The sequence below is a fragment of the Lepidochelys olivacea genome, assembly GCF_965140295.1.
Source record: "Lepidochelys olivacea isolate rLepOli2 genome assembly, chromosome: 9".
Lineage (NCBI taxonomy): Eukaryota > Metazoa > Chordata > Testudines > Cheloniidae > Lepidochelys > Lepidochelys olivacea.
In genome coordinates, this window is record NC_140419.1 from 94,253,314 (window position 1) to 94,275,287 (window position 21,974).

The window sequence follows — 21,974 nt, forward strand, 5'->3', positions numbered from 1 at the left end:
GTTGAAATGATTTTACACTTTTTACGTGAAATGTTTCAATTCATTTAAAAGTTAACTGGTTTGTTTTTAAGTGTTTTTTTTAAAGGATAATGTACACCCCAAAACTAAATAAAGTGACATACCACCCCCTGGTTTTGTTTTGGGTCCAGCAAAACATATTTTCTTTTTCCAGAAACAATTTTTGTTGTCTTCATTTTACAGCAAGAAAAAACAAACAAAATCCTCCTACTCACAATTTTTTTTATGTTGTTGTTTTATTTTATTTTTTGGTTTGGCCAGCAAACCAAAAACCTCAGTTATTTGGTCAGCTCTAGTTGTGAGTTCTCTGTGAGCCGTCAACAGCACAATGCTTTTTGGTGTTTGTGCTTAAAACCAGCCCTACCTCTTTCACTGTCTGAGAAGTGTGTGTGTGTGTGTGTGTGTGTGTGTGTGTGGCAGGTAGAACCATAGAGCTACTAGGTCTCCAGTTCCCAGGAAGGAGGATGTGTAAATTGTAAAGAAAGAGGTGGTGCATGCAAGGTCACATTGAGCCCCAGACAAGCCCAGCACAATTTAAGCTCTGAATGGAGACCAGGAACTTCCTGTTCTGTGCATTCACAAAAAGTAAGACGGCACTGTGTCTTTCTGGTGGAAGCAGGGCCAGCATTAGACTCGAGGGAGCCCAGGGCAGAAACTAAGGAGTGTGCCTCCACCCCGCCTCCCTTACCCACTCACACATTGAATGTCTGGAGCTGAAGCCCGGGTCCCACTGGACAGGGCCCCTTGTGGCATGGGGTCCTGGGCAATTGCCCTGCTTGTTACCCCTAATGCCAGCCGTGGGTGGAAGCTCACAACACAAGGACGTATGTTCTCCTCTCAGTTACACTGGTGTAAATCAAGGGTAGCACTTGGTATTTCCAACCTCAAGCACTCAAAAAATTGTGAATGAGCACCTCCCTCCCCAATCAGGAGATTTTAAAAATAATGCATGTTGGATTCTTTTTGTTTGTCCTCTGGTGTTTGAGTCTTTGGGGTACACTGAGATCACCTTCTCAAGCTTTGCTCCATAATCATGAGGGATAAAAACTTGTTTGCTTTTTTTAACTGCACCTGAGATTCCTACATAATCCCATGAATCCAGGAGCTGGGTCTTTAAGATAAACACTTAATATTGTCAAAGTTGGTGGTAATTTTACTGAAGATTATTAGAGCTTCCACCGGCTGACTACAAAATATTATAGACAAGTAGCTAAGGAATGATAGTGGCTAGGAATTTGTTAAACTCTGCCAGAGAGTGTGGATTAAAAGGAACCACTTGTGCAGTACTTCTCTGAAAAATGACTATGTAAAAATGACTCCACCTTACTTAACAGATCAGCTTCTTGTTTGTATTCCAAGCCAGATGTGTACTTTAGAGGTAAAGTAAATTGTTACTGCAGAAGCAACACAGCTCAGAGGTGTAGAAATGCAGTTCTTCCCTCTGCGTATTCAACACATTGTTTGCTAAATTCCAGTTAGTAACACCTGAAGGTAATGGCACTTTCACAGGTGTCAATGAGCATCTAATTTGAAGACAATGGATGGGATCCTCAGTTGGTATAAATCAAGGTATCTGCATTGACTCTTGTGGAGCTATACAAGTTTACACCAGTTGAGCATCCAACCATAAAACTCTAGCTACCTTTTCAAAAGAATTTAGTGCTTAAAAAACTGTCAATTTTTAGCCCTGTAATCTGAAATTCTTATGTGGGAGCACATGCTGCAGTCATTCAGGCTAAGGCTTTCCTATACTTACCAACCAACTGACTCAACCAGGACCTAGAAGAATCTTCTGTTCTGTTCAGCCAAGACATGTAATAAGAGCATCCACTAGTGTCAATTGTGGTGATGCTGTTTGTGGACTAGACACTTATCCACCAAAATACCAGTTCATTTCACATTGATCACTAAACAGTGACTAGATGGTAACTCCTGGAGAGGAGGCAAGTTTACAACTATATATCCAACCCCCTTAAAATATTTTGTTTTGGGGTGAGGAGAGGGGTAACAGAGGTGGGTTTACAGCCTGATCCAAAACCAGAAGTGGCCTGTTTTCCTAGCTGGGTTTGAATGAGACCAAAAGCTTGCAAGAATATCTCTTCTTGTCTTGATTTGAATATCACCTAAACAATCGTGTAAATTCAGATAAGTGTACTGTTCATTTTTCATTATTTGCTATTTGTTATTCATTATTCTTCTGTTTCAGAAATTTCTGGCCTATATTGAGGAAGCAGAAACAATGCTGTGATTTAAATTACCAACCACACACACAAAATAAGGCTTTGTATATTGAAAAAGTGGACAATTCTCAAACTACCCATGGCCTAAACATTATTTGACCAAACTATTTGACAAATACTTCTGAATAGCAAATACCTTAAAGAAAAAGGTGTATTAGTTCTTGAATGATTCAATAATCAAAAATGGAGTTAAATTAATAATTAATATTATTTTAATAAATAGCTCTTTACTTATGAGAGAAGCACTCCATCATATCATCAGCTTTCAACCAACCGGTGCTTTCCCTAATTGATCTTTTTAATGCATTTGCTTCCTTTAAAAAAGAGTGAAATCTACTTCAGATATCTATCATACTTCAATTTGATCCATTAAAGATGTATAACCTATTCTCATTAAGGTCTGCAATTATCTGTGACAGTAATGTGAAGTAGATGTAAATAAAAACCCTTGTTTGCATGTAGTTCTCAATTATCTTTTTGTTTTTCAGGGCATACGTTTTGGAAAGCTAAAGGAAATGCAATTACCAATGAATGCCTGTAGTAGGATGTGAGAGTAGTTGAAGCCCTCATCAGAGACTCATACAAGAGTGTTTAGTTAGTTCTACATAGTTTTCGCTGCATACGAACAGTGAATAACATAAAGGGTGGCAGCGTACATATGTACAATATTTGTGTAGTAAATGCGAGTTTGTGAAGCATGTTAATAATGAAATTATAGTTATACAAAACAAATATCAAGAGAGAGTAAAATAGTTGTGCAATTGTGTTTGTACAGTACCTTGCATAATGGGGCCCTGATTTTTATTGAGACCTTTAGGTATTACTCTAATACAAGTAATAAATGATAATACTAACAATGTGCGGAACAGCTTACAATTTGATCTACCGCTAGATTGAACCAAGTGGATGTTAGAATAATGGCTAAGCCAGTATCTGGAAACAAATACACACACACACACCAAACCTCAGTACCAAGGAGCGTAGAGTTGGAAGAATTAACATAGGACCATTCATTCAAGTCTAATTTTCAGAAATGTCAGGAGCCTGTAGGAATGAACACTGTTTCAACCCCACTGACGTCAAAGGGATTCCTTCCAGAGATTCCAAATGGTTTTAGAACTTGAGTGAATTCCTGACCCCATCGACAACAGTGACAAGTCTCTCATTATCTTCATTAAAAAGAGCAGGAGTACTTGTGGCACCTTAGAGACTAACAAATTTATTTGAGCATAAGCTTTCGTGGGCTTATGCTCAAATAAATTTGTTAGTCTCTAAGGTGCCACGAGTACTTGTGTTCTTTTTGCGGATACACACTAACACGGCTGCTACTCTGAAACCTGTCATTATCTTCATTGTGGCAGGATTTCACCCCAGGTCTCAAATATTGTCTTATGAGAGTGATTACTGAGGTCACCTTTATGGCACAATCTACTCTGGTTTAACAACCAAGTTTTAAAAAAGCTCATAGGCAAATTTTAAGTGTTTGTGTTTTTTGTTTGTTTTGTCAAAATGGTGCTATGTAGCTGGCTTGGCAGTGTGGTCAGGATGAAACCTAGAACCCCTTCAAAGCCCTATTTGGTAACAACAAAGTTTAAATTAGTCTACTGAACCTTGGCTTTAAGATGCAGTTGGGTTGTGAGGATATAAAAGTCTCCTAAAAGAAGATGATGTGTGAGAGGGGGATTGCGCAAAGTCTGGATATGTGACGCCGTAGCCTCAACAGGGATTATGTAGTGTCAGTTCTTCCACCTGTGTAAAGTGACTTCAGTGGAGCCCCACTGATTTATACCAGCTGAGGACCTGGGTCATTGTCCGAAAAAGGGTTGTTAAGTGGAAGCAATTCAATACTCATTTGAGCACTGAAACCACATTCCTTAGTGTCAAACAAGCCAGGACATTTATAGCTAAGACAAAGCCTGTATTAATTCTCCTTGGTCTTTCATTTCCAGCAATGCCCCTCTGCCATGTACGTTGGCCAAACCGGACAGTCTCTATGCAAAAGAATAAATGGACACAGATCGGACATCAGGAATCCTAACATTCAAAAACCGGTAGGAGAACACTTCAACCTCTCTGGCCACTCAGTAAAAAACTTAAGGGTGGCAATTCTGCAACAGAAAAGCTTCAAAAACAGACTCCAACCAGAAACTGCTGAGCTTGAATTAATATGCAAACTAGATACCATTAACATGGGTTTGAATAGAGACTGGGAGTGGCTGGGTCATTACACATATTAAATCTCTTTCCCCATGTTATGTATCCTAACACCTTCTTGTCAACTGTCTTAATGGGCCATCTTGATTATCACTACAAAAGTTTTTTCTCCTGCTGATAATAGCGCATCTTAATTAATTACCCTCTTACAGTTTGTATGGCAAGTTCCACCTTCTTTGTATGTGTATATATATACCTTCTTACTATATGTTCCATTCTATGCATCCGATGAAGTGGGCTGTAGCCCACGAAAGCTTATGCTCTAATAAATTTGTTAGTCTCTAAGGTACTCAAGTTAGTCTCAAGTACTCCTGTTCTTTTTGCGGATACAGACTAACACGGCTGGTGCTCTGAAACCTTTCATTGCCAGGAAACCTAGTCTATAGCCATATGGATCTGTTCAGGCAGGAGGCCTCCTGCATGACCTTAAAGTAGCTGAAGGGCATCAGCTGTCCTATTTATACCACTGAGCTACACCTCAGTGGACAACTAGTAGATTATAAACCTGTGACAAGCATAATAGGCAATCTATCAGTCATGCACCATCACCGTAAACGTAACCAAACCACATAATCTTAAGAAGCACAGTGCAAAGCCACCTGCATGGAAGGATTTCACAGCACAAATAACTCACACAGCAATTGCTATTACATGAATCATTGGGAACAGCACTGTGTGTATATGAAACAATTATGTAATTATTTTGTACATTACGTAGATGATCATGGATAATGCTACAGTGGTACAACTGTAACAGCATAGCTCTATTTTTCTATATGAAGCCAGGGAAAAATACATTGTTTCGGATTGTGCAAAAAAGATTTGCAGTACCTGTGGGGAAAACGACATTTTTGCCTGGCTCCTTTGTAAAAGTGAATTGTTTTGCAGTGTCCCCTCACGTGTATGATTTTTTCAGTAAATCAAAAGGCAGCCTGTAAAGGTGAGAAACTGCCACTTCGGAATTTTTTTTACTTCATTCTGGAGGAAAATTCCTGTTTTCCTGCAATATTACTTAAGATACATTATTTCCATTATCACGGTCTCCCTTTCCTTCCCACCAAAACAACAACTGCATCACTCATGACTGGCAGAATTTATAATATTCCCTATTGGATGATATTTGTAAATTGTCAAAAACTTAGTATGTGCGCTATATTTTTGCCTTGAAAAGTGGTAGTTTATGTAAAGTTTCTAGTGGTACATAAAGTTTGTCATTACTTTACTCACTCAAACACATTTAATATGTGCTCAAGATGCTCCGAAGACCAACAAATTTGCATATAGGGAACTGTGCGAATGTAATACAGGGGCAAAGCAAGTGTTTCATCCCCTTGTGGTGGTCTGTGAACATAGAGGACAATAGCCTACCATTGCTGTCACTTGGTGGAGATACTCCTTTAGCTCAAGTGGTAGTGGCCTATTCTGCAGTTCTCAGTGACCCCATCAAACTCTGCTGATTGCCTAAGTGGCAAGTCATTACCTAAGAGCAGGATGAATTAAGACATTTATTAAACAAGGCACTGTCACATACCCAGTATTTGTACCTTTTGCTTCAACAAATGCAAACCAAGTTTGAAGCATGAATTGTTTTATGAGAAGAACATGTGCTCATAAGATTACCGAGTCATAGAATCATAGAATCATAGAATATCAGGGTTGGAAGGGACCCCAGAAGGTCATCTAGTCCAACCCCCTGCTCGAAGCAGGACCAATTCCCAGTTAAATCATCCCAGCCAGGGCTTTGTCAAGCCTGACCTTAAAAACCTCTAAGGAAGGAGATTCTACCACCTCCCTAGGTAACGCATTCCAGTGTTTCACCACCCTCTTAGTGAAAAAGTTTTTCCTAATATCCAATCTAAACCTCCCCCACTGCAACTTGAGACCATTACTCCTCGTTCTGTCATCTGCTACCATTGAGAACAGTCTAGAGCCATCCTCTTTGGAACCCCCTTTCAGGTAGTTGAAAGCAGCTATCAAATCCCCCCTCATTCTTCTCTTCTGCAGGCTAAACAATCCCAGCTCCCTCAGCCTCTCCTCATAACTCATGTGTTCCAGTCCCCTAATCATTTTTGTTGCCTTTCGCTGGACTCTCTCCAGTTTATCCACATCCTTCTTGAAGTGCGGGGCCCAAAACTGGACACAGTACTCCAGATGAGGCCTCACCAATGTCGAATAGATGTCGAATGTCATGTTGCAAAGGAATCCTTCTTTGCCAATGGATCTATGATGACAAGTGAAAAGACTTTTTTCTTAAAAAAATGCACTCCAGAAATATTCTCTCACTGGTCAGTGTAGACACAGTACATTTCTCCTTCACATTTCTGCCTTTTCCTCCATTTCCTTTGTGAAGGTCAGCAGTGCATCTTAGGTTGCATATTCTGCTGTTGTGTAGAGGATCTTTTCAATCTGTCCTTTATATAATAGTGTTACATTATTTTACAGTAGCATGTTTAATTTTTTAAAAAATCAGGAATTCCTTTATTTTGTCTTTTACTGCTTCACCCTGAGCCTAAGGTATTCATTAAGAGCACAGTATGTTTTGTGATTCACAACGTTACATTTTTGCTGTTCACAGTGGAAAAATGGAATAAACACGCTTTCTGATGATGGTTTAGGTATATATCTAATGTTCAGCCAAAATGAAATAACGTGGAGGTTGTCCCAAAACCAAGTAAGAAGCAGTTCTAGGGCTAGATTCACAAAAAAAACCGCACCTAACTGCCACTTTAGGTGCTTAAATCCCAGAATCAGGCCCACTTGGATCACAAAGCCCCCATTCAGCTGCCACCAAAGCCTATAGGCTCTGAAAATTGTTTGGTACTTAATTTTTTGCAATAAATTTCCTAGGTATCTATGTTCCTGCCTCTGCACATGTGCACTGCAACCCCATGGCAGGTGTCCTAAACCCTAGAGCAATGCACAATATGGGAGAAGATAGGTGTTCCTTCACTTAACTCAGCCGTGGGCCCAATCTGGTAAGCATGCTCAGAGCTCACCTTCTGAATCGGCCCCTATGCATGAGCTTATACATGGCAGCAAAGACCTCCCTCATAACTTCTATCCCATTGGTTAGGGTGCTCATGTGGGATGTGGGGACCCTTGGTTCAAATTGCCCTCTACCTGAGGGGGAGAAGAGACCTGAACAAAAATCTGCCACAACTCAGGTGGGTGCTCTAACCACAAGGCTAGGACAGACTCTAATGTGGGGTCCCCTCAGCCTCTACCTCTGAAGCTGTTCTGCTGAGGATAATGTCCTAGGACACTCATCAGAGATGTGGCCGATCCCTGTTCAACTCCCTCTAGCAAAGGGCTGACTTGAACCAGCAATCTTCTACATCCCATTAACCAATGGGCTACAAGTTAGGAGGGCAGTCCTCTCCCTCCCGCTTCTTGCATAAAAAAAACATAGGCACCAAACCTCAAGAGAGGGTTTGCTGCTGAGATTCCCAAGCAGAGGGAGGCACCTATCTCTAACTCACACCTCAGTTTGGCATTCCCACAGTCTAGCTTAGGTGGGAGAGCTGCCTAATGGGCTGGCTTTTGTGGCTTTTATCTTTCCTCATTCATGGCATAGGAAGCCTAGGCACCAAACTCAGGCTTTGTGAATCCCAGAGATTTTCTAGGCACCTAAAAGCAAGGTGTGGCGATGCTGAGCGTTGCCTAAAGGTTTTTGTGAATCTAGCCCCTAGTGCCTTTGGGAAATATTTCCAATCTTGCACTTTTACTACTTTTTGTTTCATTTAGCATTTCAGTCTTGTAAATAATCAATGTGTCAGGTCACCTGAGAGGTAAGATATTATCCCATTCTGTCGACAGTTGAGGATATTTCTGTCCATGCACATCGCTAATTGCAAATGCCATATTGTGATACAACATGTTACTGGTACAATGTGACATGCCAGATTACTCTAGCTACCCTCAAATGCCCTACAGTTACATTTTTGGCTTGGTCAATAACTTAGCTACCTCCGAAAAACAGCTGGCATGTCTTGAAAACAGAAGATGTTGATACTCTTTTGGCAAGAGTGACTATTTGTTTCGTTATCTGTGGGTTGTTCTACTTTGGGTTCTTTTACTTCCTGATAGCCACCAAAAGGAAAGAATGTTGCTAGTAACTTTTTCCTTATTTCAATTGTACCTGAGCGTTCCAACCAGCATAGCATAATAGCAGGCACTAGACAAAAAGTGCCCAGCCCGGAGACTTCATGGTAATTTTGAAGGAAATGAAACAAAACCCCATAATTACTAGGGATCAGTTATGGCAGTTATTCGTATTTAGTTTTTGTATTTTAGTAATGCCATAAAACAAGCTCAGTCAGGATCACAGTGCTATTGTGATAAGCACTACACAGACACACAGCAGCTCTATTCCCTGCCCCAAAAATCTTACCATTTAATTGGAAACTAGAGGCATGAGCTCCTTGGGACGGTGACCAACTTTTTCTTCTGTACAGATAAACACAGCATCCTGGACCAGGAGAGGGGATCCTGGTAACACAAATAATTGATAACAAATGAGTGATAAATAATCCCCTTTCCTTCGATTATAAGCTTTGGCTTTTTGTATCTGATATGTCTTCCTTGTACAAAGAGCATATACTCTGTCTGAAAGCTTTTTTATTTTATATGAAAGGAATGGGGGAAAGAATACAATAAAAGTCTGCATGAAATGGTACAGAAATCTGTATTATCTCTCTAACATGCTGCATCTGCTCTGCCTCCCCAAATAGTATCTGCCCCTCTAGATAAGCACACCACTACACTTGCAGTATTGACAAAACAGTTTGAACGAGAAGATGCACAAATAACTAGATATACCACAATTGCCAAAGAATGACATTTTAAGAGGAAACTCCCTGTTCCATATAGAAGATGTTTTTTTAAAGATGAGAAACTGAGCAGGAAAAATACTAAAATCCCCCTTTTTTCTAAGCATACATTGTTATGGTTCTGATCCAAAGCCTGTTGATGTCAAAGACTCCCATGATTGCAGTGAGGTTTGGAACAAGCCCTGTGAGCAGAGGTGTTTTTCTCTTTGTTCCCATCATCGTCATTTTTGTGCATCATTATGGTGTGGGAGTTCGTGCACTTCTGTGACATCACCAGAAAAGATCCAACTCGCTCATCAGAAAATGACTTTGGACACAAACCTGTGGCCACAGCTGAACACGAATAATACTTCTTGTATGTTGTTCCAATAAAAAATGGTTAAAATGTGTATTAAAATGTATCAGTTATGCTAGTCATACATTATCTTCTTATGCATTTGTAAAAGCTCCAAGTATATTTTTGTCCAACAGCTGCTGTTTAAACATGACTACTTTCTATTGTGAAATAGACCCTGTACATCCCAGTAAATGTCACAATCATTTATAATATATTAAAAACCAATTTATTTCAATAGCTCTGTTCCTCTTCAACAGCTATAAAAGACTTTTACAGTAATGTTGTTACAGCTCTGGAAATGGAGGAGTTTTTCAAAGGCACAAATGCCATTTACAAGCTTAATTCTCATTATTTGTCAATGGGAATTAAAGCACCCAACTGCAAATCTCCTCCTGTGGGTTTTTTCTTAATGAGTACCTAAAGAACAAAATAGCTGCTCTATAAATTCCAGTGTGTGTATTTTCATGAAACTTCATACACTAGAACTGATGGATTCTGTTTATTACTCGGTACTTTTCAGAATTGCTCCTAAATATACGTTCTAAATATAAGGAGGGTGTCTTTTCTGCATTGGACTGTGCTGTCAGGGCACAGTTTGGATGAGAAGATCACAAAGCAAAAGCTGATTTCTCTTAACTGAATCATTACCAAGGTGAATCTCTTAGTAGTTAAGAAATCCCATGGAATTTATTCAAAGGGCTTTGGGTCATTTAACTGTACAACTTTGGGAAGCATACTCAAAACATTATAATAACAGAACAGCCTGATTTATCCAGTGTTCCAAAGAGGGTCATGCAGACACTCATTAAGTTCACGATGCTCATTTGCAAATCAGGATCCTACAGCACAAGGCAACATCTCTTTTACAAAAAAGCCATCCTGGAATGTCGCCTCTGTGCTTGGCTTCCACTGCTCTTGTTGTCATAACTAAAAGTTTCTTTTATGAACAATGTTTTCCAAAGGGAAAAAAGAAGGAAAGAAATCTGACACTGTATGGGTTAGGGAAAGATATGAAGGAAATTTGCCTTTACCAAACAGTGGATATCATCCTGGCAATGCAGATAATGACATCAAAAATATGAATATAGGGCTGAGGAAAAAGCAAAGATATTATTACAATGCTGAATCTTCTCTAGTTGAAATGAACAATGTGCATAAATAAGTAACATAGTTCAGAGGAGTGGACATTTCTAGCAGAGAGAAAGCTGTTTGGAAAAGTGTTGGTATATATCCTTTGCTCTCACAGATTGTGTGAAAAAAAGGGAAAGCTGCTTGAGGGAGAAATGTGTTATGCAGAGGTGATGATCAGCTACTGAAGGGAGACTGGTCAAGCATTAAAGCTGAGGGTAGCTTGGCGTAGTGAATATCCAAACTGTAGCAATTGAGAGTTGTCAGTGTACATAAAGAGGAAGATTTTTTTAAAGACTTTTTCAAAAAATGCCCCGAATAGGTTTTATTTCCATACAGTACTCGTAAATACACAGGTACACAGGTCAAACTAGATCCCAGGTAAACAAAGGTCACAATAGCATGTAGAAGTTCTTTATCAAAATATCAGTCCTATGCAGGGAATTAAAATCTTTTGTGGTCACTCATCCCTTTGTGGAATTGGTATAACACTCTGGCTTATTGTGTATAATCACGTCTTCCTCAGCAATTATTAGTCTTGTTTTTTCTGCATAATTAACAGAGACTTATCTGAAGTGGTAGGGGCTTTTGGTACTGAAGGTCCTAAGGTTGAGGGCATGGATATGTGTATGCAACCAGAATGCATTACTCACAGTTCTGGTCTCATACAGAATGTTCACTTTCATAAAGTGCACAAACATCCTGATTAGATAACAACAAAATAAAAGGTTTCAGAGTCGCAGCTGTGTTAGTCTGTATCTGCAAAAAGAAAAGGAGGACGTGTGGCACCTTAGAGACTAACGAATTAGGGTTCAGAATATGCTGGAAAAGCCTCCTGGGAAACTAATAATTCCTGCAGTTCTAAGGGATTGCAAGCATCAGTGGAAATGAAAAAATTAAATAGCTTTTAAAATAAATTCAACAAATTAAACTTGCAGATGTCTTCCATATTAGTGCTTTCATGGCAGGAGAGCCTGTGTTTGTTTAGCTTCTTACCAGTCGTGTTGTTCCATATTAACCAATAAGTATTATCTTGCATGTACAGCACTGATTATTAGACTACCTTTTCATAAAGTCATATCCTGTAATTTGCTAAAATATTGGGCAGAATTTCATTTTATTCCTCTTCTGTAATTATGGGAATCTCACTTAATGGCAAGCAAATAGCACAGGAAAACTCTTAGCCTCATCTAAAATCTTAGTAGCTTCAAGAAAGGTGTTATGACAGTAAAATATTATTCGATCTGTAGAATAACCTATTCCATCTTGAAGGATCCCAAAGGGCTTTCTAAGAGGTAGAGGGATATTTTTTATGGGGAAGAGGGAAGGATGGAGGAAGAAAGCTGGATGGTCATCTGGTTTGAGGTAGGACCTCAAGGTACTCTTGGAGCCAGATTCTGATATTATAACTCCTGTTGAACAGCACCTTGCTATATAAAGTCCCGTTAACTTCAAACAGACTACTTCTGGGGTAAGTATCAAAATATCGTGCTCGGTTTCTCATATTTGCACAAAACATAAACAGTACAGTATAGCCAATCACTTTTATAGATCTCATTCATATTTGTGTTTGTGCATACATATTCATTTTGTGTGTGTATGCATGTATGTGAATATACGTAATCATATGTGTGCATTAGGTTTGTCTAGTGCACCCAAATTGCCAAATGATAACACAAGGCCCAACTATCCATATGTGCACTTAACTTGAAAATGGATATTCACATTCTTTACTAGTGTGTCATTGTTACTCTTTGTTATTTCACTGGCCTTATTTGCTCTAAGGGATGTTTCTAGAACTGGTATGACTTCTGCTTCTTAAGACATATTGGGCTGGGATCTGGGGAGGAGTGAGTGAAGTTAGTTGATGGAGGCTTCTGTGTTCTCAGTGGCTAGAAGTCTGCCTTCTATTCCATCTTTGAAATATCGTATACATATATTGCCAACAAATATATTTTTCCCTGTCAAATATTTTACAGTGTCCAGAGTGAAATGACAAGCGTAAAAGCTAGTGCTTCTGCTATTGTTACTGCAGCTAGCTTTGTTTTCCAGTTCAGTTTGCATTTATCCTTACAGGAGTCAAGTCCCCTATGACAACACTTGGGTTACATTTGCACACTGCTGCTAGTTTCCTTAGTGATAATTAATTGAGTTCCTATGAGAAAGGACCTTCTGTTTCTGCTATCATCGTGTTGCTGCTGTTACAGTAGTAAGTCTGAGTTATTGTCTGGTCTTACATAATGGCCAACATTTCCAAATTTCCCTGACTACTTCTAATATGTGTCAGTAGGGTGTACTGTAAAGACTGATTGTTGTTGATTGTGGCTTTGTAGTTATAGTAATGTGTGTCAATTATAACAGAAGGGTGATCTTAAATTAAAACAGTACCAATATTTAATGTCATTGTAACTGATGAATGACTGCGATCTCAAATCCTGCCCTCCCGCCCTATGCCCCCATAAGAGTGTGTGTGTGTGTGTGTGAGGGAGGAGCAAAGGGAGCATCAGTTTGGGAGACCAGTTACTGCTCTGTCCATCACACCACGAATTGGTCTACTGTTGGGGCTTGGTCTGTAGGATTGGAAGCAGTATGTTTGGCATGCTTTACAAAGGAGCAAAAAAAATAAATGCACTGCATTTTCTCCATGACATGTGTCTAGAATCACTCAGCTTCTTTCACCTCAGTGACCCCAAATAGTAAGAGTGGGATTTTTCCCATTAACTGTTGAAGAGTTATTATATTTAGTCTCTTTATAGGACAGAAGTATGAAGGAAATCCAAGCATGGATAGGGGATTGTGAAAAAGGAGGCTTCAGGGCAGTCTCTTGTTCGTTTTCCCCTCCTCTATGAACATGTTTGCCTTAGTGGAAGGGTTATTTATTATTTGTATTACTATAGTGCCTAGGAGCTCTACTCATGGACCAAGACCCTGCTGGGCTAGGTGCTGTACGAACAGAGAACAAAAAGATGATCTCCACCATCAACATGATGGTACTATACAGGGCAGGGAATTGTGCAAGTTTAAAATGGACCAGTTGGAAGGAAAAGTGAATAAATTAATAGTTATTCTGATTTAGCTCAAGAACTTATTAGAACTAGACCTTGCAAATTGCGCGGATTTCTGCCAAATACAAATGAAGGGCAATGGAGTTTGGCCTACAGAATTGCAGCGAAGGACTGTCTCCAAGTCAAGACTTAATGGAGCAACAGAAGTTTAACGTGAGTCTTAATTTCGTATCGTGTGTCTGGTTGTTAGGATGATAGACACATTAGAAATATGATAGATAATACTCTCCAGGACCTTTTGAAAGAACAGGTCTTATACTTTCACCAGCTAGTTTGCCTGAGGCTTTTAATCAGAATGTGAACCGCTTCTCTTTTAAACAGAGAGACCCCATTGGAAAGGTTTTGAAGTCCCCCTAATTAAGGAGAGATTTCAGAATAGCAGCCGTGTTAGTCTGTATCCGCAAAAAGAAAAGGAGGACTTGTGGCACCTTAGAGACTAACCAATTTATTTGAGCATAAGCTTTCGTGAGCTACAGCTCACTTCATCGGATGCATACTGATGAAGTGAGCTGTAGCTCATGAAAGCTCATGCTCAAATAAATTGGTTAGTCTCTAAGGTGCCACAAGTACTCCTTTCCTTTTTGCTAATTAAGGAGGAGGGCACTAAGCCTTCTGAGATGCTGAAATCAGGAACAGTAATTTCCATGCTGTAGTAGCTCCTTTTGTTGTTGTTTTCTATTCAGTGGATTAAATTTGGCCACTTCCCAGTGGAGGCAAACAATTTATGTAAAGAAAAATAGGAAATGAGTGTTTCCTGATATCCCCTGCCTCCAGGCAGATTGTCAAAATCTTTCTGTATTTAAACCTACATTTTTTTAAGTTCAGTGTTGAAGTAGCTATTTTTTTAACCCAGGAAAAATAAGTATTATTCATTAAGACCTTGGCTACATCTTTTCTGATTGACAATGCAAAATGGTTTCTTGATGTAAATATTGTATTTCCTTTTAAAAGTGTGCTGGATTTAGATGCAGATAACAACTCAGAAATAGATAGAAAGGATATATAAAAAGCATCTTTCCAACACCTGAATTCTGACATGTTTCCTTTATCTCCTTAATCTTTTTTTCTTTAATATGGGAGTGCCAAGACGCCTCCATTAAGGTTAGGAGCCCATTGCACTGATTGTTGTACATAAAAGTAATGAGAGACAGATCCTGCCCCAAAGAATTTACAGTCTAAATAGACAGGACAGACCAAGTGTGGGAGGGGAAAGAGAGAAGTGAAGTGATATGCCCAAGGTGTCACAACATGTCTGCTCGCTTTAAATTCAGTGTCTTATCCACTAGACCGCACTGTCTTTCAGTTGACTCATTCCAGGAGACTTTAAAGACTGATGGTCAAACACATGAGCTATGTATATTGTCCATAATGGGAGCAGTCAAGTTTTGATGTGAAGTGAATTGAAATATTATCACTTTTAATCATCATTATATTTGCTTTTCCCAACTTTAAAAAAAATCTTTTAAAATATCATACTTAGGGTTTGGGCCATGATTGTGGAACCAATTCTGCAAACACTTACGTACACCAGTAACTTACTCATGCAATTAGTCCTACTGAGACCTCACAGCATAGCATCCTTTATCTCGGAACGGGTAGCTCTGACAGAGTAAGATGGCTCAACCCTACCCTCAACTCGTTGTACACAGTGTAACCGTGCTTCCGTGGGTCACAACTGAGAATACCAAATTCAGGACAGACTGCTGAGAAATAAGGCTGATACACCCCAAAACTGGCGGTTATTCTCCTTTAAGATATATCAGACCAGCAACAAAAGTAAACTTCTGTTTCACCACACTGGCTAACAAGTCAGAACAGCAGTTTCCTTAGGCATTCCAGGCCTTGTATTACCATAAAAAACACTAGACTTTAAGATGAGTGGTTATTTACAACTGATTTAATCAAATAAAAGGTTCTTCTGATACCAAAGGACTAGCCATATACCCAGGTCAATATATAACTCAGATCTTACCCAATAATCACACTGTTTCCAATACTTTAGTATCTAAAATCTAAAGGTTTGTTTATAAAAAGAAAGAAAGATGAGAGTTAAAATTGGTTAAAGGAATCAAATACATACAACAATTGCAAAAATCTTGGATCAGGCTTGTAGCAGTGATGGGATAAAATGCTGGCTTGATAAGTCTTTGTTGCTTCCAAATCATTGGACGGTCCTCAGCCCTTTGGTTATAATGCTCCCATTACTATAAGTCCATAGTCCAGAGGTTTGAGCAGGAAAGAGGCAAACTGGAGATGTTTCCCATGCCTTTTGTAGCTTCTGCCAGGTGGAGGAAAATCCATTGTTTCAAACAAAGCCCTCAGCACAGGCTAGTGGAAAATTACAGGTAAAAGATGGAGTTCGGAGTCACATGTCCGTGCATGACTTCACTTAGTCACAGCAGGAAAGTCCATTAAGAGTCCATAGGCATCTTCCATGGTCTATTGTGAGTTAAGTGTTCCTTGATGAGCCACTTAATTTGAAGACAGGTTTCAGAGGGGTAGCAGTGTTAGTCTGTATCAGCAAAAACAATAAGGAGTCTTTGTGCTTGAAGGTATAATTTGTCCCCAAATCTGAAATAGTTGTTTCTATTTCAGGACAAATAGAAGGACAAAGTTACAAAGTTTAGCCACCAGGTTTGCCGTGACATTCTCGGGGATACTGTTCCTGATGGCTTGTAGTCCATCTTTGTGTGGAGTGTTGGAAACCTACAAAAAAACTTCAAAAACAGACTTCAACAAGAAACGGCAGAAGTGGAATTAATTTGCAAATTTGACACCATCAAATTAGGCCGGAATAAAGACTGGGAGTGGCTGGGTCACTACAAAAAGTAATTTGCCCTCTGTTGATACTCACACCTTCTTGTCCACTGTTGGGAATGGGCCACATCCACCCTTGTTAGCACTACAAAAAGTAATTTTCCCTCTGTTGTTATTCACCCATTCTTGTCAACAGTTGGGAATAGGCTACATCCACCCTGTTTGAATTAGCCTTGTTAGCACTGACCCCCCCACTTGGTAAGGCAACTCCTACCTTTTCATGTGCTGTGATATATATACTTTACTTACCGTATTTTTCACTCCATGCATCTGATAAAGTGGGTTTTAGCCCGCGAAAGCTTATACCCAAATAAATTTGTTAGTCTCTAACGTGCCACAAAGACTCCTCGTTGTTTTTAATTTGAATAGTTCCTTCACAATGTGCTGGCTAAACACCTTGTTTGTGCTCCCCAAAAGCAAACACTTTAGAAATACAGGTACATATTTAATATTCCTAACGTCAGCTACAAAAATGATACATACAGCATAATCCTATTCAGGGAATCATAACCTTTCCATAGACCTCTTACATGCCACATTTTGTACAAGATTTGTTACACAATTCTATAACAGTGGTAGCAACAATGATCTACAGGGTCATATTTTATCAGAGAACGTCACACACAGAAAACCAGACTGCTGTCAAATGGCAGTGATTTTTCAATCACTGTTGGCCTAGTACGGGTTTGGATTAAAAACTTAAGGTAAAAGGCTCAGTAGCTCAAAACCTGAGTCGTGCTGCCCTTCAGATGTGTATGTTCATACAGAGAAGGTATGTAAAATCAAAGTCAAGTATGAAGACTATATAAATATGAGTTTGACAAATAGAATATAAATCAAATGGAGCTGACAGTATTGTATTCAGATTTGAAAAATATTGTAAAATAAATAAAGATGTGACCTAAACCAGTAGCAGGATAGAAATTCGCCACTAATCACAAAATCTCCCATACCACCTCTGACATAACAGGACTCCATACGGATCATACAGCACTTGCTTTAATTAATGTACTCAGTGGTGTGATGCCTCAATTAGATTAATGATCAAAAAAAGGAAAGTTGAACAATTCTTTGTGTACACAGCTGAACAAAGACAGTTCTGCATGTTAATTGCATATTAATCGGCTGTGAAAGCCCGTCAGCCGTTTTGGAGGCAGTGCTTGCAGAAGGACCATTAACAATAGGTTCTTAAAGACTCTCTTCAGCCTATATTGGAAAGGTGCCCACATCTCTGCCTCAAATAAGATTGGATAATGGGGGCCTTAATCCCAAAGATCTTAAGGCTCCTCACTCCCATAGGGTTCTGGCTACTTTTGAAAATTTGGGCACCGAGCTCTTTTAAAAATCTCACCCTGTTAGTACCTAATAAGCAGGTCAGGTGCCTGTATCCCATGAATGTCAATGGGAGTCAGGCACCTAATCTGCTTCCATATTTTTGAAAAATTCACTATGAGTGCCTAAATCACTTTTGAAAATGGGACTTAGGCTCCTAAGTCACTTCTGTGCTTTGGAAATTTTTACTGAAAGTCCCACTCAATTGTGCGAGGATATTTTTACTTCATTTAGATTTAAAATGACACAGAGAAGTCTATCCAAAATGTTTCTTCCTGTCATTACAAATTAATAAATTATTAAACAATGGAATCCCAGCAGCATTAAAATATTAATTCCAACACAAAGTCAGACAGATGCCTATAGAAACTCACTCATAGGGCATTTAGAATGTGTGGGGAGATCAAGCTCCTTGCTCGATGTACGATCCATGGTGAGTTAGACATTGGAGGGGTGGGGGAAATTATCTGCCTCATCTGGAATTGTGGGCAGGTTTGACAGATGGGCCAGGGATTTAGACACATGGGGAGGGTGGTGAAAGGATTAAAAGTCAATGGGACTCAAGCTGTTAAATTATTTAGGTGCTCTTGAAAACTCTGTACTAAATGTTTTTATGAGGATGAAACCATCCCTTTAGGACCTCTCACGTGGTATCTATTGTAAAATTGTCAGAACATCTTATTAGCTGAAGATTTTTATTTGTTTCACTCCCATTGTCAGATGTTTTAGTTTGATGAATGAAAGGAAAATTGACCACTACAGAGTTAAGACTTGAAAGAGATAGAGAGATATTTCTTAACGGTAATTGTTACAAATAACTCTCAATACCGCGGGTGGTTTATTTTTAATAACATGAGAAATGGCTCTAGTCACCAAAAGAAACTCATCAATGTCTCAGCTTCTGCTGAACTCAGGAATTAGAGTCACCACTCTCAGCATGTAGGAGGTAAAAATCTGTCATTCAATCTGGAAGCTGTAGGGATATGTTTCCTCTCTCCATATTGATCTGCATTCTGTATTGTGACTGTGCTGCAACGTGGACAATTTCCTTTGACAAGGGCTGAGAAACAGTCAGTCTCATTTACAATCCCAGCAAGCACTGGGGCTCAGGATATAGCTTGACATGGCATCCTTGGCAAGAGGAAAGATGCTACCCTCTAGGTGGTGGTCCGCCCGCCTGCTCCTGTCCTTTTCTAGGCTCTTCTTCATTAAGAGGACTTGTATTGAGGATTCACACCTATAGCAGAAAACTTTAGAGCCAAAAAAGGCCTTATAGAGAGGAAAGGATTGGCCGTCACACAGTAAACATGAAACTGGATTGGCGATTAGTGATGGAAAGGGCCATAAAGCTGCATGTAGAAAACATTCAGCGTGACAAAAATACATAACCCAGGCAGAGTAATCTCACTCTCTTTGTGCAGTAGGCACAAGGAAGATGGGTACATTACTTTAGGCCCTGATCCTGCAATTGGCTCCAAGCCTACACAGAGACAGTGTGATCTGAGTCAATTGCAGGTTTGGGATCTAAATAGCTTGCTTTTAATCTGAGGCCCCTGCTGGCTATTTTGGTGGTGTCATAGTTTCACCACAAAGAAGTGCTCGGAGAAAAAAATCCATCCGAACTTTTTGATATTTGTCTCAAAATCTTGAGGGTCACTTCCCCCAGCTTTCTCTGACGTTATTAGGTGTGAGGCAAGGGTAACCGGGTGAAATTCTATGGCCTGTGTGATACAGGAGGTCACAATATAAATGATCTAAAGTTGCTTCTGGCCTTGGAGTCCGGGAGTGAAACCACTGACTGCAATAGGGCTAGGATTTTATCCTATAAATCTATGGTCCCCTAGCCCTTGCCCAAGTACCCTTTTTGATGCTCCTTTGTCTATCAGCTGTACAATAGTGAGCTTCCTAACTGAACTGTGTTCTCATGTGGACACTGGCAGATCCCATCTCCTGTCCTGCAATCTTATTCTTTGATTTCTGCTTCCTCCACTGGGTCTTGCTATATTCCCTTTTCACTCCTTTCCAATGCTCCTTATGGACTTCTCTAGTAAATTGAAGTGAAAGCTCAGAATTGGACAGATGCTTTATAAATAAATCAGATCCACCTCTGTATGTGTATGCATGGCCTGTTTTTATCTTGAAAATAAATACCAGGATCTCACACATCCTTTTTAAGTGCCTCTTGTCCCTTTCCCACTTTGTTTGTATACCATTTGTGTGGTGATTGTAGCTGTTTCTCCAACATTAACATGTAAATAAAATCTCACTGTCTCTTATCAAGCTTTTACAATGTTATTTTTTATATTGCTGTAGCACCTAGAGGCTCTAGTGATAGACCAGGACCCCATTGTGTTAGGCTCTGTAGAAACACAGACCAAAAAGATGGTCCCTGCCCCAGTAATCGGAACGCTTACCTCTTAATTTTTACCATCTATTTACAGAGTTCTTTGTCAAGAGAGCTTTGGTATAAATTATCCCTCTAAAATGCACACAAGAAATACGGTTGAAAGAAATACGGGGGACTTTCAAGAGTGCCTGCCTGTTGACAAATGGCCCCATGTACAGAGATGTAATTATGACATGAATCCAATTCAGATTATTGCCTGGGCTAAACCATCAGCTTTTGAGAAATGTGGACACAGGTGATATGTCATTGTTGGAAGTTTTAGGAAAATCTTTGAGTTGTTAAAGGCAATTGTTACTGTAATCTCTGAGTGCCTGTTTACTCAACTGCAAACAATTGTATGCCAGAAGCGTGCTGTTTGTTCGCTGGCTGTTATCTCAGACCTCCAGTGCTAGATATTTTTTAAATAACTTACTTATTGGGTAAAAGTGCTTCAAAACAGCACAGAAGAATTCTATTACATTACTGAGAGATGGTTCCCATAAGGAAGTGAGCAAGTGTGATGCCGGTAATTGGTAGAAGGCAGACTAAGAGAGAGGTTTGAGAAACCACTTAACTGTTTTTGGAGGGTTTCACCTATTTTATCCGATGCATCCTTCCTGGATACAGAGGAAAACATATCCATCCTCCGAATTACAGCAATTGAAGGGGAAAAGAGTAAAGATGTGTCAGTAAAAGGGGTTTCAGAGTAGCAGCCGTGTTAGTCTGTATTTGCAAAATAAATACAGTAAAAAAAAAATACAGTAAAAGGGGTGTGATTAAAAAGAGAGAGACAGGAAAATATGGGTGTGGGGCATTGAGCCAGGCACAGAACTCGCCTTGAAACCAATAGGAATGTTGCACAAATATCCATGGCACAATATGACAAGATGAAAACAGATATTTCTCATTATATGCAAAATTGATTCCACAGCTCTAGTTCATAATTACTACTTCCAAAATATCATTGCTTCACTGTCCCTCTTTTAAGGTTAGCTCTCAAAAGTAACTTTTATTGCTCTTTTTAAAGATACTGCATAGTTATATCTCTCTGCTGCTTCAGTGGAAAGGAATTTAGATTGCTGTTTTCTTTCTTTATTTGATTTCTGTATGCATGCAATGCCAGTGAGTGCTACAATGTTTGTGTAATGTATTTGGTAATAGTTTTCATTTCGGAAAACCAATTCATATTCTGGAAGGTCACAGACTTTTGGGAGGTACCGACTGGCAGTAGTCTGATACCAGACAGGAAACTTTGCAGAATGGCATCTGAAAAACCTATTTAAAACTTCATGAGCTGCCTTGAATACAAATTGTGTCTCTACAACTTGCCTTAGCATTCGTAGAAGGGTCTGCCAAATCATTTTCTGCTGCCTGCCCCTCTCTCTCCATACACACCCCATGTTCAAATGTAACAGATTCTAGTCCTCAAGGACCCCACCCACTAGGCGTTGGACTGGCAGGAGTTATTTTTATCAGAGCAAGCAGGGTGTATGTTTGTGACAGCCAAAGTTAATGAACTAACTTTATGTAAAAAGTAGATAGAAGGATCTTTGTGTCCCCATTGACCCCCTATCCTAGGAGAAACTATGCCCTGTTTCACATCACAGG

At 39.5% G+C, this 21,974-nt stretch overlaps 1 long non-coding RNA gene across 1 annotated transcript in view; it reads left to right on the forward strand.

Moving 5' to 3' along the window:
- LOC311525749 overlaps positions 1-21,974 on the forward strand; it is a 238,184-nt gene that overhangs the window by 125,735 nt on the left and 90,475 nt on the right. The window contains exon 2 of the long non-coding RNA XR_014712856.1: positions 4,208-4,309. This is a non-coding gene — a long non-coding RNA (uncharacterized lncRNA). The remainder of the gene's footprint in view (positions 1-4,207; positions 4,310-21,974) is intronic.